Source organism: Macrobrachium nipponense, chromosome 27 (assembly GCF_015104395.2).
Source record: "Macrobrachium nipponense isolate FS-2020 chromosome 27, ASM1510439v2, whole genome shotgun sequence".
Taxonomy (NCBI): Eukaryota; Metazoa; Arthropoda; class Malacostraca; order Decapoda; family Palaemonidae; genus Macrobrachium; species Macrobrachium nipponense.
This window is the reverse complement of record NC_087216.1, coordinates 30,887,799-30,902,767: the sequence shown is the minus strand read 5'-3', so window position 1 is coordinate 30,902,767 and position 14,969 is coordinate 30,887,799. Positions and strand designations below refer to the sequence as shown.

Here is a 14,969-nt window from a genome sequence, read left to right as displayed (position 1 = left end):
TTTCATAAGTATCATGGTATATTTTTCCATTTAAATGTATTGCACTTCTTGGAGGTCTTATATGTTTTCCATTGATTTTCTTATCTTTTGCCAGACATCCCTTGTGGATGTGTTTGAAGATATGTTTCAGACATATTCCTTCCATGATGCGATTTTTTCAGCTATTACCGTTTTTCTAAATTTGGCTGTATATTTGTTATATAGTGGTTTAATGTGGTTAATTGTTTATGTTTGTTATAACTATTTTGTTTAATATGTACTATAGGGCATTTTGTTGAGTGATTGAAGGCGAGTTTTGAGTCTGTTTTAGATCGCGACTCAATATATGTTTTATTTTACTTAATGTTGTTAATGTTGGATTCCACCATGGGACAGGGGATTTTGTGGGATGTGATTTGGTTTTTGGAATGCTTTTATCTGCAGCATTTATTATGAAGATTGGGAACGACTCACATGTAGTATTGTGATCTTTGTTATGTGGGAATGGTGGTATGTTTCGAGTGTATTGGAAATATTTATCCCAGTTAGCTTTTTGGATATTATATCTTGTAGGTGGCAATATTTTGACATTACATAAGTAGTTCAGAATGATTGGGAAATGGTCACTTGTGTATGAATCGTCTAGGACATTCCATTCAATTTCTCCGCTACATCATTTGAACATAATGAAATGTCAATTGAAGAAAGGTTAGGTGTGTATTTGAAAAATATGTTGGAACTTCACTTTCATTGAGACAATACAGGTTGTGTTTCATTATAGTATTCTCTATGTTGATTCCGGATGTGTCAGTGGGGTTATTAATATCCCATAATGGATTATGTGCATTAAAATCTCCTACTATAAGTAGTGGTTCCTGTATACTTTTGCTAATAAGTTCAGAAAAATCACTGAAATTTGCATTGAAATTTGGTTGGTTTATATAAATTACAAATAGTAATTTTTACTTTTATCAGGCATATACAGTTTATTGATGTTATTTGATATGGCATAGATGGTATGTCAACAGGTTCATATGTAATGCTATTATGAACGTATATGGCTGTGCCTATTTTCCACCGTCAGTTGGTGAATAACAGGCAATTTTATAGTGTTGGATATTTGTATGGGTTACTTCCTATATGTTGTAGACATATGCACATTGGGTTGTGGTCTCGTATGATTCTTTGTAATTCACCCAGACGTAGTCGGGTTAAGAGACCATTTTATATTCCATTGAATGATTTTATATTCCATTATTGGGAGAATTTTGGTGTTAAATTCTGTAAATTGATTGCTGATTTTACTTTATCTCGTAGTTTTTATATGCATTTGAATTTATTTGTGGTTTTTTAATCGTTGTATTTGTATGTTTGGTTATTAGATTCTGCAGTTGTTTGTTTTTCATAGTTGAATATTAATAAGTCTGTTTTTGATTTTATAATTTCCTTTTTGTATTTTAAGGATTCAGAACATAATTCGTTCTCATGTTGGTGTGTTAAAGGGCACCTCCTTAATTTGGTAAAATTGTCAATACAATTTGCGTACTGTGTCCCTCTGTCTTGGTAGTTAGTTGGTTATATGTACTTACAAAGCATTCATTACAACCACAAGATGAAGCATGTTTGGTAATGTTAATTATTGGTTCAGAAGTTTTTGGTCTAGCTTTAGAAATTTCTGGTTTTGTAATTCTATTGTTCCTTTTCTGTAGTGATAAGGACTGTTGGTTTGAGGGGTTATTTGTTTGTTGTTGTTAATGGGATATTTGGGTCTTGTGGATGGTTGGGGGGTGATAGTTATATTTTGGTTTGGTTTAATGGTATGATTTTCATTAGTATTATTTGATGGAAATTGTAAAGAGTGATCTTACTGTCCAGATGTTGGCTGTTTGATTGAGATTGAGGGTAATTGTGTATTTCCACTTGTGATGAGTTTTAGTTTAATATCTTTTTTAAAATGTTCTCCTGGTGTAGTTGGAGTCTCTCTGGATTGATTGTAATTTTCAATATTTACTTTTTTTCCCTTAGGTGGGGTTCTTTCTAGAATTCTTTTCTTTTTTGCCAGTTCGATTATCATCATTATTTAATTCTTCTTTTATTGGTAAGTTCTTTTCCATGGATAACTGAATCATCTATGTTAGTGGTGGTATTGGTTGTTTGTAATATCACTTTTATTTTGGGTTTCAGTATTATTGGTATGAAATCCAGTTTCCATGTTTATACTATCTTGTTTGTCATTGTGCTGTTTGATGTCTTGATTTTTAGTCACATTTGAAAAGGTGGGGGTTTTGGATGGATTGTTAACACCTCTTACTTTTAGCTCAAGTCTGGCTTCCATGACTGACATTCCTGTCCTATTTATTAACAATTGAAGTTCTGTGTTATAGGTGGTAAAATGAACACTCCTTAGATTTTGTGTGATGGGCTAGTCCACAATTAATACATTTTGATTTGATTACAGTTCCAATTAGTGGTATGGTCATCTGATGCACAGACTGCACATATAGCTTTATTACGGCATCTTTTGTATGTGTGTCCATACCTTGAGCACTGTGTACATTGTAATGGTTTAGGAACAAAAGGACGAACTTCTCTATTTTGTCCAAGAATTTTTATTTTAAATGGTAAGTCTTGGCCTGTAAATTTTATTTTGGCAATGTTGATATTTTTACTTTTATCTTTCCTACTTGAAATAGAGTATATTTCTAAATCGTGGATATTGTTATATCTCAATTTTAGGGAGTCTAGCAATAGTTGTTTTGAAGGAAGCTCCTGCTTGCTATTGGGTAGGATGACTGTACCCTGTACATAATTCAATGTTTCGTGGCTTGTAATTATTACCTTTATATTATTTATTTCTGTTATACTTAAAAAGGCAGTGGACTGCTTTTTATTGGTTACTTGGATAAGCCATTCATTGTCCTTGATGTGTCTGCATTCCATGTCTTGTGTTGGGATATATGTTAAGTAATTTGTTTTCTAGCATCGCTGTTTGAGATTTTGTTGTCAGCTTTGAGAACTAGAAATCTTGACCATTATCTGGTCCAAAGAGGTCATCAAAATGTACATGTGGGATTAAGTCGGTAATTTTTGTTTCTTTTTGGTCCTTGTTTTATGTATGTTGCTTGTCTATTATGATTTTATATTTTTCTGTATTGCTGGAGGATTATTTGTCTCTAATTCAGAATTATTGTTCATCATATATGGTTTCCATTGTTACGATATTGAGTTTACCAATTTTTTTTTAATTTTTGTTGTTTCTTTTTTATTATGCACTCTATTTTGGTTTTTCTGGCTCTGCTGCTTTACTTGGAAAACAGGGTGTTCCTTTGTATCTTTTATAGTACTTTTCACTACTTGTGGGCGAGTACCTAGGAAATTCGGGAAGTGACGTGCCAATGGTCATCAACTGTGCCGTAGTTTTTTCCATCATGGGGCCCAGGGGTACTCAAATCATTTATTTCACAGTTCATAAATTTTGAGTTTTTACAAAAAAAAAAAAAATAAATAAATAAATAATAAATAAATAAATAAATAACTAAATAAATAAATTCTTGAAAAAGATATCATTGGCCCTTCCGCGAAGTTAAATCTTCTGCCCAAAGGCACAAGTGAGAAAGGACTCCCAATGTCCCGCATCCCTACCCTACCCCAAAAGGGGGATGGCATAACATAAGTAGATGGCCCAAGTGTAAAGCAGAACCCGCTGCCTAGGACTAAATGAGTATTATGTTAATACAAATTATCCCCATCTAAATCACATTATGGGTAACTGGATCGATGCCGAGAGTTCTATTCCTAGAACCAGCCCCCAAAACCCCCCTGGAATCCGTGGTCCAGCTCCACAGAATAGTTCCGCCTGAAAAACAGGTCCGAACATTGTCGGGTAGATGATGGGATCTACACAGTTCTCACTATTTTAGCTTCGGATTTACTCCACGTAAGCAGATATGTTTTCTCATTTATTTGCTTTCAAAAATTTTTGGCAAAAAAATGGAAAAGTCCACATAAGTTTACTCGAAAATATATAATGTCATATGGGACTCTTCGGTTTCGAACCTGGGAAGAGATTCCTGAGGTTCGAGAGCCCCTCACCACGTCAAGGTGGTCCCAAAATGAGGGGATAAAGGGTTGTAAATTAAGCATGTTTTTTTGTGGTTGGAAGTTAAAAAGTTAACTGTGGAAGGACTTTGCTGTCTACGAGAGGTCATTTTGCTGGTCAATCTAACCACTTTGTTCAACATTTCCCAGATAGAGGTGAAGTTCTGGACGTTTTTTCACGTACAAGGAAGCCTCCTGTGGAGCCTAACATCTATCCTGCTGGAACCATATGAATCAACTCCCAAAAACAGAAGTTGTCCCGATGGAGAAAAGGCGGCATCAAACAGATGTGTCGAAAAACCGCGTTTGTCTGTCAAGGTAATTTTGGACCAGTGATAAATGTCGCGACATATTTTGCACACAGAGTTGTTGTGACTTGAGGTTAAAAATATGAATTTCCTCATTTCCTTTTTCAGATATTGATTAACAGAAAGCGGGTACCCAGCACCTCCAATAACAGTTGGAAAATGCTCCTTCACTCACCATGTCAACCAGTTGTACCGAATGGGGTTGTCATCATCGTTCCCCTCAAGAACTTATCCTTGGAAATTGTGGAAGGCTCTGGTCTTAGGGAAAGTCAGGTTGCAGTGGTCTCCCTTCCTATACCAAAGCAATCTTGCTTTTGCTGCAACATCGGTTTTTCAACAATTGATTTCTTGCCAGCAAGTAAGATAGCGTTTTCATTTTTAGACAGAATTCAAGACAGCCCCCGTAACAGACTTTGAAACATTTTTATGCTTTTGGTAAATGGATTCATGTGAAAGTATACTGTTTCTGTAGGTATGGGTAATTTGATGATTGACTACTTACAGCAGTCAGTTGTAGCCATAGGCAACGAGTGTGTTCAGCCGAATTCGGAGGAGTTCGTCTTTCACCCAGGCTTGAGTCTGGTGCCATTTGAGCTGGAAACACTGACGATGAAGCAGACACAGTTCTTCCCACAGGTCAGTCTTTGCAGCCAGTGGAACCTCATCCAACTTCAGTGTGTGTCTGAGGATTGCATTTCATATAAACATTTGTTTACTTTTCATATAGAATCATGGGTCACTTTCTACTGGATACTACGTAATTGTAATAACCACAGTGCTTTCTAACTTCTTGAATTCCCTCACACTTTTTGATGACCTTGTCTCTACCAGTCTTCCATGTGTTTTCCTAAGATTAACCCTTCCCTGAAGTACTGGAAGAAGTAGTATTTGTTGTCATGCATTATCTGCTTTTTTTTTGAGAATCCTCCTAGCAACTGAATAGCACTATCATTCACTTTTTATAGTTTCATAACTGAGGAGGATTTCTGTCTGATTAGGTTTAAGGTGAGATGTCCTCTTCCAAGAGCTTCTTCACAACAGGCTGTGACTTTCAACCTTAGGTCATAGCTACTTAGATTCTAGTTAGTGAAACAAGTAGTGATATGACTTGTAGTTCAAATCAAAGTCCATTGGTATTCATCTTCAGATTAGGAGGCTGTTTTGTATTTAATTTAGCTCTCAATTTTTTTTTTCACAAGTTGATTAAAATGAGTCAGTAGACAGATTAAAAAATGATGTCAGTAGACAAAGATATCTACACTTTTCTGTCATCAACTAGTACTATGCATTCATATGCTACGAAATTCTAAGATTTTTTATGCTAACAGTATTTTGAACCTTCCTCCTGTTGTTTCTTCTTATAACAATATCTTGTACCATTTTACAGGGCACTGACCACAAAAGAGACTCAGTAGAGAAGATGATTACAGTCACGTTGATCCCAGTGACCCAGGAAAACTCTGAACTTCTAGCCCACTTACAGGTACTTGTTACTTATTGTAATTGTGCGAAATAGCTCATTTTTATCCATTACTGTTCCTTAAGGAAGTCCTTAGGAAAAAAAATATAGTATTCATATCACAAACATCATTTTTAATTTCTTTGGGTTTTTTAAAAAACTTAAGTACAGTGATCTGTTTAGTCTTGATGTACATTTTACTGTGGCAGTCGTCTTATATACAGAATGCAGTAGAAGTCGTCTGAAATCGTGTGTAGTATGTATGGCTGAATTTCTAGTTCACAATGTAGCCACTGTTGCCCTTTGCGAAGGCACATGCAACTGCAAACACAATGCAGCCAATCGCATTAAGCTGGGGAGAGACTTAGTTCAGGAGGAAAGGATACCAGCCCATTGGGTAAGTGGGTTTGGGACTTGAAATGGTTCTAGGTTCATTTCTTATTTGTCTTCTTTTGTCTTTCTCTTCACTTTAATTTGTTGTCTCTGCTCAGCTGGCCTTTCTTGGCTAGCTGTCCAGTTTTTTAACGTTGCCTTCATTTTTTACCTCCCTTTAACTTTTAAACCTTATTACTATAAAAAAAAAAATCCTTTGAGGAAGCCTTGCGAGAATACACACAAGAGACTGGTTTCATTGAAATAAATAACATTCACTGCTGATACTTTCATCTGTGTCTGTAGTTTGCTTAGAACCTGGATTAAGAGCAATTTCAGATCATCTTTTCCTATAACTGTCCTTTCTTTCTGGAGATGACTTCCCCTTTGGAAGGCTCTTGGGGGTCTTGTCTGGTGGCTCTGTCCCACAAGGATTCTCAGACGAAGGCTCCAAAGAAAGTAGAAGAAATTGTTTTCTGAAAAGTCTTGGATACCAAATCACAGTTACAAAAAAATTTAGCCTCATGATAATACTGTATTTTGTGAAAAAAAGCAGGGGGTATGCAATGTTTAATGTTAATCCAGTTTAATGTTAATGTTAATCCAGCAGGGTATGCAATTGTTAATGTTAATCCCAGCAGGGTATGCAATGTTAATGTAATCCAGCAGGTATGCAATGTTAATGTTGATCCAGTCAGGTTGGGCCCCCTCGATGCTTTTACTATACCTCATTCGTATCTCTTTCTTCCATCTTTACTTTCCTTAACCGTCTGCTACCAATTGTTTCATAGTGCTTCAATTGCTTTGATGTTTTTCCTCTTGTTACACTTTCAGAACCTTCTTTACTTAGTTTCTCTTTCAGCGCTTGAATGATCTCACAGATTCCAGCGCTTGGGCCTTAGCCTAAATCTTATATTGCGTTCCTTCCGTTCTATTGTATCTTTGCTGTTCATCAGAGCAATGGAGGAAACCCAAACCAAAAGGGCAGAAAGGGAGGCCCTTGAAGCGTCTGTTATGCAACCTGATTAATTTTATAGTGTAATCAAATGAAGATTTGTTAGCAGCATTTATTATAAGAAGGAAAAGTTGAAATAGAGAGGGGGAGAGGATTGTAAATCATTGTAGAAAAAAAAGAAGTTCATTTGGTGATTGGAAGGAAGGGAAGGAAAACGTATGGTTCTAGTCACAGCAAAACTTTTTTATTCACTCAGATGTGATAGTTTCAGCCTAGAAGACTTTGGCAGAAGTGTCTGACTTGAATTGACACTATAGTGTTTTCAACTGCCTAAAGATGGCAATAAGTTCCATGCCTCTCCAGGGAGTATCTCCCTCTCAGTCACTGGCCAGTCAGTAGGTCTTGCACTTGCTTGCAATGCACAAAATCATTCTGTCCATCCTTTTCTTGTCTGTTCCTACAATGATTTGTCACCACTATCCTGTCTCAGAGATTCCATTGAGTATTCCTCAGACTAATTCTTCTGTGGCTTTGAAGAAGACATTGCCTCCCTCAAGATCAAGCCTGTGAAGTCCATGTCATGTCCTCCTCCAAGTGCAGCCTTAGACCTGTCCTCCTCCAGTGCCATCCTCAGAGTCGGCACCCACTTGGTGTTGTTAAACCAAATTGCAACTTTTACCTTTGTGATATGACCCATAAGACAGGACATTCATTCATTGAGATCAGTTTGTTGTGGCTGGCAGTCTTCTCTCAAGCAGGTGGTTATATTTATTTTCATCCTATCTAGTTAGTAGTAGTTATGGGTCGAGCATGCCTTTGCAACGGCGCCTCTTAATCTTGAGTATTTTGTTTAGCTCTATCCTTTTTTTTTTCTCTCTTTTTTTCCACATCAAGTATATGGTTTCTTTTTCTGATTTCGTGTTACCTGTAAATAGAAATTTTCCAACTATGTCACTTTCCTTCTCTTCATAGGATTGTTGTAGCCCTATTGCAAATTAACACGTTCTTCTCTATAAGTACCACAATATAAAAGGAAATGAAATATTGTCTTTCTACTGTATTATGGCAAAAAGACAACAGGTGTTCTCATTCTGGGCCTGTGCTTTTTGCTATAATTTTAAATTAAGAGAGTTGGTTCTGGCTTTGAAGAGAATATTGAACAGTAGAATCATCATAAATTTTCTTCGTCTTTTATTTCTCTTTTCCACATTTTTATATATATTCACAGTTACTTTATTTTCCAATCTTTCCACCTCTCTGTGTCCATGTTCTGGCTTGTCCTTTATTTCTGTTCTGGACATTCTTCTAATTTCTTAGATTATTTTACTTCATGCATGTACTTTTTCCCACTGTTTTCCCCACCATTTTTCTTTCCTTTTCTTGCATATCTATAATTATTTTTCTTCAGTATCTCTTTCCGTCCATTAAAGTATTATTTACATAGCTTTATCTTCCCACTCATAATTCTACTTTTCATTGAGAAGCTCCTATCTCCCCCCTTAATGTGGCTACTACTGTACTTCTACATGCTCCTAATATTTTCCTATATACCCCATTCTCTATTCTTTGCAATTTTTCTATTTTCTGTCTCTGTTTAGATTTAACCACATTGGTTCCATATAAGACTGATGGTAGAGCTATGTTTTTCCAGAATGTTTTAACCTATTAGAACTTTGTTGCAACTTTTTTCTATCACGGAGTAGGTTAGGTTGGCTAACTTTGTGTGCTTTATTCAACATTTCTTTTTTCTGTAGCTTAAACAGATTTCTAGAATCATTTATCTTTATTCCTAAAATATGTTATTGTTCTCCCTCACGTTTATGTTCTCTATCTCTTCTGGTTTATCCTTCATATTGAAATAATGATGCTGCTTTTCTCTTTATTTATTTACTAGCCCACATTTATTTCCTATGTCTATTAAAATCTTTATGTTTATTCTTGCATCTTCTATATTACTTGCTAAACTAATCCATCGTCAGCGAAGAAAAGGTGTCCCTATCTTTACTAGTTCATTTTAAAATCCTGTCCTTCCTCCCTCCTTTTCTTAATTATTAAATGTCATTAGTTTTGAAAAGAAGTTGAAGTAGAGCTTGTGCACCTTGCCTAATCCACTAGTAATTCCCATTTCCTGTTCAACTCCCTCCCTAGGTCTATTATTGTGCTATCCCCCCTTCTATATATTAAACTACTGCCTCTATGCTTTTTGGATGTATTTTGAACGTTTCATGACTTCGATCATGGCTTCTCATTTTACTGAGTCAAATGCTTACTGTAATCGATAGCTATTACTATTATGGTTTTCTATTCCCTGTAGCTCTCTTCTACACCAATATTGTAGTGTAAGGATGGTTTATCTTCTATCCTACTCCCTCCAGTGATCCTGCTTGGCATTCATGATCTTTGTTCATTCAGTCTGAGGTGTGCTTCTATTTTGTCTTTTATCACCATCATGATACTTTGTATCATATATCTAATAAGCTATAGGCCTTAAATCCTTAGCCCTTGGTTTCCTTTTCTTTTCTATCATTTTTTGTTCTCAATTTCTTCCAAGATTCAGGCTTTTCTTTGATTTCTAGTTCTTTGTTGTAACACCTAACTAGTAATTGTATACAGGTTTTTGCTCTTCATTAATGCTTTGTAAAGCTCTGGTTTGATCCATCTGGGCCTGCAGCTTTTTTAAGCTTTGAGCTTTACTTATACAAGCTATGACTTTTTCCTTGGTTATCAGAGGTTCCTGCATTGGGATTATCTTCCTTTTGCAATTCCATCATAGGTCCATGTGTTTCTCTTAGTACTTCTGGGAAATCTATAGTCTCCAATTCTTATGCTATCATCTTCTTCTGCCAATTCATTTTCATATTCCATCCTTTTCTCTTCGTTCCAGATTAACTTTATTTTATTTTTTATCTTCATGACTATGTTCTCTGTCTCCTTTTGTATGGGGTTTTGGTTTCGTGTCCATCCACCTGGGATTTTCCTTCCATTCCAGACCCTTTACTTATGAAAGTACTCATTGTCTTGAGAGTCTTGAGTTTTAACTCTTTCTCATGGAAGCTCTCCTTTGGGCCTACTCTGCCAGCTTGCCCTTCCTTGGTTTTGGGCCTCAACATCAGACACCTCGGCATTTTAGGATGTCATCTGCCACCTCCTCCCTTTTGAATAGCAATTTCAGGTATATTAGGATAAAAAGATTTTATTTATTTATTTTTTGTTTTTGTTTGTTCATTCAAAAGTTTGCTGTTGACAGTGGTCTGATCTTAACCATTCTTGTACATCATCATGGTCTCTTCCAGGACAATCGGAACGTCCTTACATTCGATTTTCAAAGCCCCGACGGCCAGTAAGACTGAAAGGAAGAGGAGGGACCAGGTGGGGAGGGACTGGCACTAGGAGACCAGGATGTCCGCCTTATTGTGCACTAAGCACAGGCATTCCATGGTCCCATTCGTCATGACCTGCAGGTGCGTAACTTTTTTTGTAGAGGAACCACTGTATATTATCTTAATAAGCAACTTAATTTGGTTATGTTATGCTTCTTGGAACTGATTGTATATTAATAAAACAACTTAATGTGGATATAATTGTTAGGCTTCTTGAAACTTTCTCAGTCCCCACTGTCCTGAAAAGTCTCAAGCTGCGGAGGAAGTAATGTCGACCTTCTATTGTCCACCGTTTTACATCATCAAGAAACTTGCCATCACCAAACGTTTGCTTTGTCCTGCTTTGTAAGAACGACAGAAATCTTTTCCTTTCTGCTTACCCCAAAATCCAGAGTATACATAGTAACTGTTTTTTTCCTCTGTCCTAATTTCCATTAGTAGTTTTCAAAACTGCTTAGTTGTGACATTTTTTCATCTTTATTGATGTTTTTTATATGAGTGACCACGGTTGCTGGGATGCATTTTAAAAGTGACCTAATAAGGTTGCAGACTTGCACTGTAGGCCTTGTGGGCTTGGGGAAATTTAAACCTTCATTGGTGTGTGAGGAGGACAGCACAGATAACGTGATTGTTCTAAGAACTGTAGGAGCTTTTCTTCTACACAAGTTGGCGCAGGATGAAGGGAACCAAATTTAGAGGTACTAAATTGAACTCTGGCTTTCCTTAAACCTGAATGTACTACCTTAACCCTAGTTTTTTATCCCTCTTAATTGGTCTCTGAGACTTTCTTCAGATTGATTGAGAGTTAGCTTGCTCAACATCAACCAGTATTATTTTTCATCGATATCCTTCTCCCTATAACGGGAGGGAGTTTAACACCTAGTTTTGTTCCTTTTCCAAAACTGCTATCAAACTTTCTTTGCAGCGAGTGTCGAGAACGAGTAAAACCTTTTAGGGTTTACCCTAAGGTTATGGAGGAATTAGGGGAGAAGGGGCAGCCTGGCCAAATCTGGCACCTTGATGTTCTCCCCTCCCCTGTTCGTTATCACTCTCTGCCTTATCCCTTCCTTTTGTTTTTTCAACTGCTCCTCTAATCATCTCTTTTCTTTGATTTCTTTCTCATCAGGTGAAAAGAAAAAAGGGAGCCCTCAGTCCTCCTAACATGCTCAAGTAAACTGCAAGTAAGAAAAGAAAAACATTTAATACTCAGACAAACAGCTCATTCATAAAAAAAATTATACACACAAAAAAAGACAATAGGAAACAAACATTCAATCACACAAACCCATTTCTAAATGCCACCACAGAACCAACTGATGATATTCTCAGAATTTATATTTGAAATAGTGTAATGCACTTACTACTATATAAATCAAGACTTTTGCTTGTTTACTTTTCTGCGTTTACCAGGAAATAATCAATTGGAAATGAAGAGACTGGAAAAGGAGATACTGCTCACTGAAAACTTCCCTTCAATGAAGAATTGCTATTTGAGAGTGAAAAATTTGTTTGCTATAATTTTTTTACATTGTGGTTGGTCATGTGTTGATCTAATTTGTATAGAAGTTAACTGTAGAACATACTTGTTTTCAGTGGTATTTGATTTTCATTGTGTGATGTTTTGTAAGATGAACATAGGAATGATCGTATGTGACTAATGTCTCTGAAGGATTTCAAGGTTCTTCCTCAGAAGTAGTACAAGCGCCTCAGTGGGCGTGATCGGTATGGTCTTGACCTGCCACCTCGGTGGCCGTGGGTTTCGATTCTCGTGCATTCCATTGAGGTGGTGAGAGATGTGTATTTCTAGTGATAGAAGTTCACTCTTGACGTGGTTCGGAAGTCACGTAAAAACCGTTGGTCTGTTGCTGAATAACCACTGGTTCATGCAACGTAAAAACTCCATACAAACAAAAACAAATCGGAAAGTCGTACAGGGAAGTAGCTCATTCTGCCTTTCATCGAAGCAACCTTCAGCGGACAGTTCTGCCATACTACATGCTGAAGGTCCAATGACTACTTGGAATCAGCAACTGTCCTTTCCATTCAAGTACACCCGTAGCTACTGTTTTGTTATTCGTCTTACAATTGAGGTCTTTCAAAGCTTAGGAAAACTCAGAGTTTTTAAAATCAACTCTTTCTTGATTTTTATGTTTTCGTGTATAATTGTTGCTAAGAGGTATTTTTTATAAAATTCCTTTGGCAAAATCTTGTTCATTTACTTCCAGCTGCTTTTTAACTTCATAATTGTTTTTTCTTCCTCAGGTCATATACAGCTGATAATTGGATGTAATATTTATTCCCAGAGCCCCAAAATGGCAAACTTTCCACCATCCAGTTTTGCAAACAGTCACTGACAGGTAATATTTCCTAATTATTTTCTATTGAAAAGACAGTTTATAAGGTAAGATCTAATTCTTATATATGGATGTGTTAGATTTGGAACCATTTTTTTTTTTTTTTTTTTTGCAAACAGTTTCTTGGAATATGCAATATTGTTTATTAGTAGTTTATTTGAAAACAATTTTTTTTTGCAAACAAGTTTTTTTGGATATATAATATTGTTTGTTAGTAGTTTATTTATAAGTAGTTTATTTATATTCTCAATACTACGTGTAGTATTGAGAATGAAGGACACAAGGGACGCCATAATATCTGATGAATTTTATTTTGTTTTCATACACTTGTATTTTCACTTCTAGTTATTTTTATTATGTTTTTATTATAGAAGTCTGTATATATATTTCATTGTTTTATTATAGATTTGTTTGTCTATAGCATTTGATAAACTATTTTGTTACCTTTATTGCTTTATGATGGATATATCTTTACTTTGCAACAATAGGAGTTCGTTTTCCCATCAAAACCCCAGGAACCAAGTGCAAAGCTGCGATTTCTATCTTGGCCACCACTAGCTTTGAGGAAGGCCCTCTGCCCACAGTCTGATTTTTGAATCTAATATATCATTTAAAATATCTGCTGTCAGACTCTTGGGGTTTTATTTTCAGCTGTTGATGCCGTGTATGCTTTTCAAGTCTGATTAGGGAACCAAAGTAAATGCCATCATTTGGTCACTGGTTGGTGGGGATGTTAGGTAAAACTCGCTGGAGGAGTAAGGTGCTCTACCTGGCCTGGGTGCTATTCAGGTACTACCTAGGTTCCAGCCTCTTTTATGGATGCCTTTTGGCCTGAGCAGTAGTACCTGTGCTGCTTACCATAGAATCACCGTATTTAATCCGTTTGAAATATATACCTCCACATTCTTGAGCTGATTGAATGTTAGTTTTCTTAAATGAAGGAAGTATTGCATCAAGCTAAAGTCAAAGAAGTTGGAAAGCTAGAGAGCAAAGGGAACAGGGGGTGAACATGAAGGAGAGAGCCAGGCAGAAAGAGCCAAAAGGATGCTAAAAATTATTGGAGTTGTATTTGTTTGCACATAAATTACTATGTAATAACAAAGAATTGACACATAAGTGCAAGAGTTTACTTAAACCAATCTCATTGCATAGGTCGCATTCCATGTCGTCCTGACCTTTGAACAGTAAGGCAGTGCTTGAAGGGAAATGGTTGCGACATTATTAAGAGAGAATAAATGATTTTGGTTAGTATATATGTACATATAACAAACTTTTGTTTATACGATAATGATACATTCCCAATGTGCAATTCAGAACTAATAGTACCATAGTGAGAATAAATAAGATTATTATTATGAGCAATGTTTTGACAGGTGACAATGCTTCTGAAACACTGCAGAGGGTTGCTTGGTATGTCTCCTGATTTCCATCCTGGCTGATGTGACGCTCTTCCCGGAGCTTGTGATATCTGGGCCAAATTCTGAGGTATGGCGCTGATTCCTGGCTCGTTCGTTATTGTAGCACACATTTTCATTTCATTATATACAAGAGAAATCAGATTGCTGCTGTTTAGATCTTGGAGGAATTATTCCTCCAAGGTTTAGATGCATCTTAGATCTAGGCTGTGTAAGCAGTAGATGAACCAGAATTCTGGACTAAGCCCTTACCTAACTTATTGTTGAGGTTTTTCCACTTTGGAAAGCGTAGTTGAATTTAAATGGAAAAAGAATGGAAATGATGGTAGAATGCATCCTGGAAACGTTACAATTTTGTGTCTGCTAGTGGAGAGCATAAGAGGACTGTTAATTGTATCCTGTATGAGGCCTATTTTTTCAAGCTGTGTTTTCAGTAGATTTTATTTTTCTTGTGCTGGACCTTCAGTCTTCAATGTTTTCTTCTGTAAACTGGTGTACTTATTCACACACAGTCTTGAACTGCTCAAGAATTTAGTGCTGTTCCTTGCTACTGCCATTGGCACAGTCCATTACTGAAGCTGGAATAATGTCAAACAATGTTCATATCTATATAGGCATTGGAGAGTGGGGAATTGAATAGCTACTAAAA

At 36.4% G+C, this 14,969-nt stretch overlaps 1 long non-coding RNA gene across 1 annotated transcript; it reads left to right on the top strand.

Moving 5' to 3' along the window:
* Positions 1-4,891: 4,891 nt before the first annotated feature.
* Positions 4,892-10,549, top strand: LOC135200582 (uncharacterized). Its single transcript, XR_010311328.1, has 3 exons — positions 4,892-5,021; positions 5,773-5,868; positions 10,465-10,549. It is a non-coding gene; the product is annotated as an uncharacterized LOC135200582 (long non-coding RNA).
* The last annotated feature ends 4,420 nt before the right edge of the window (positions 10,550-14,969 follow it).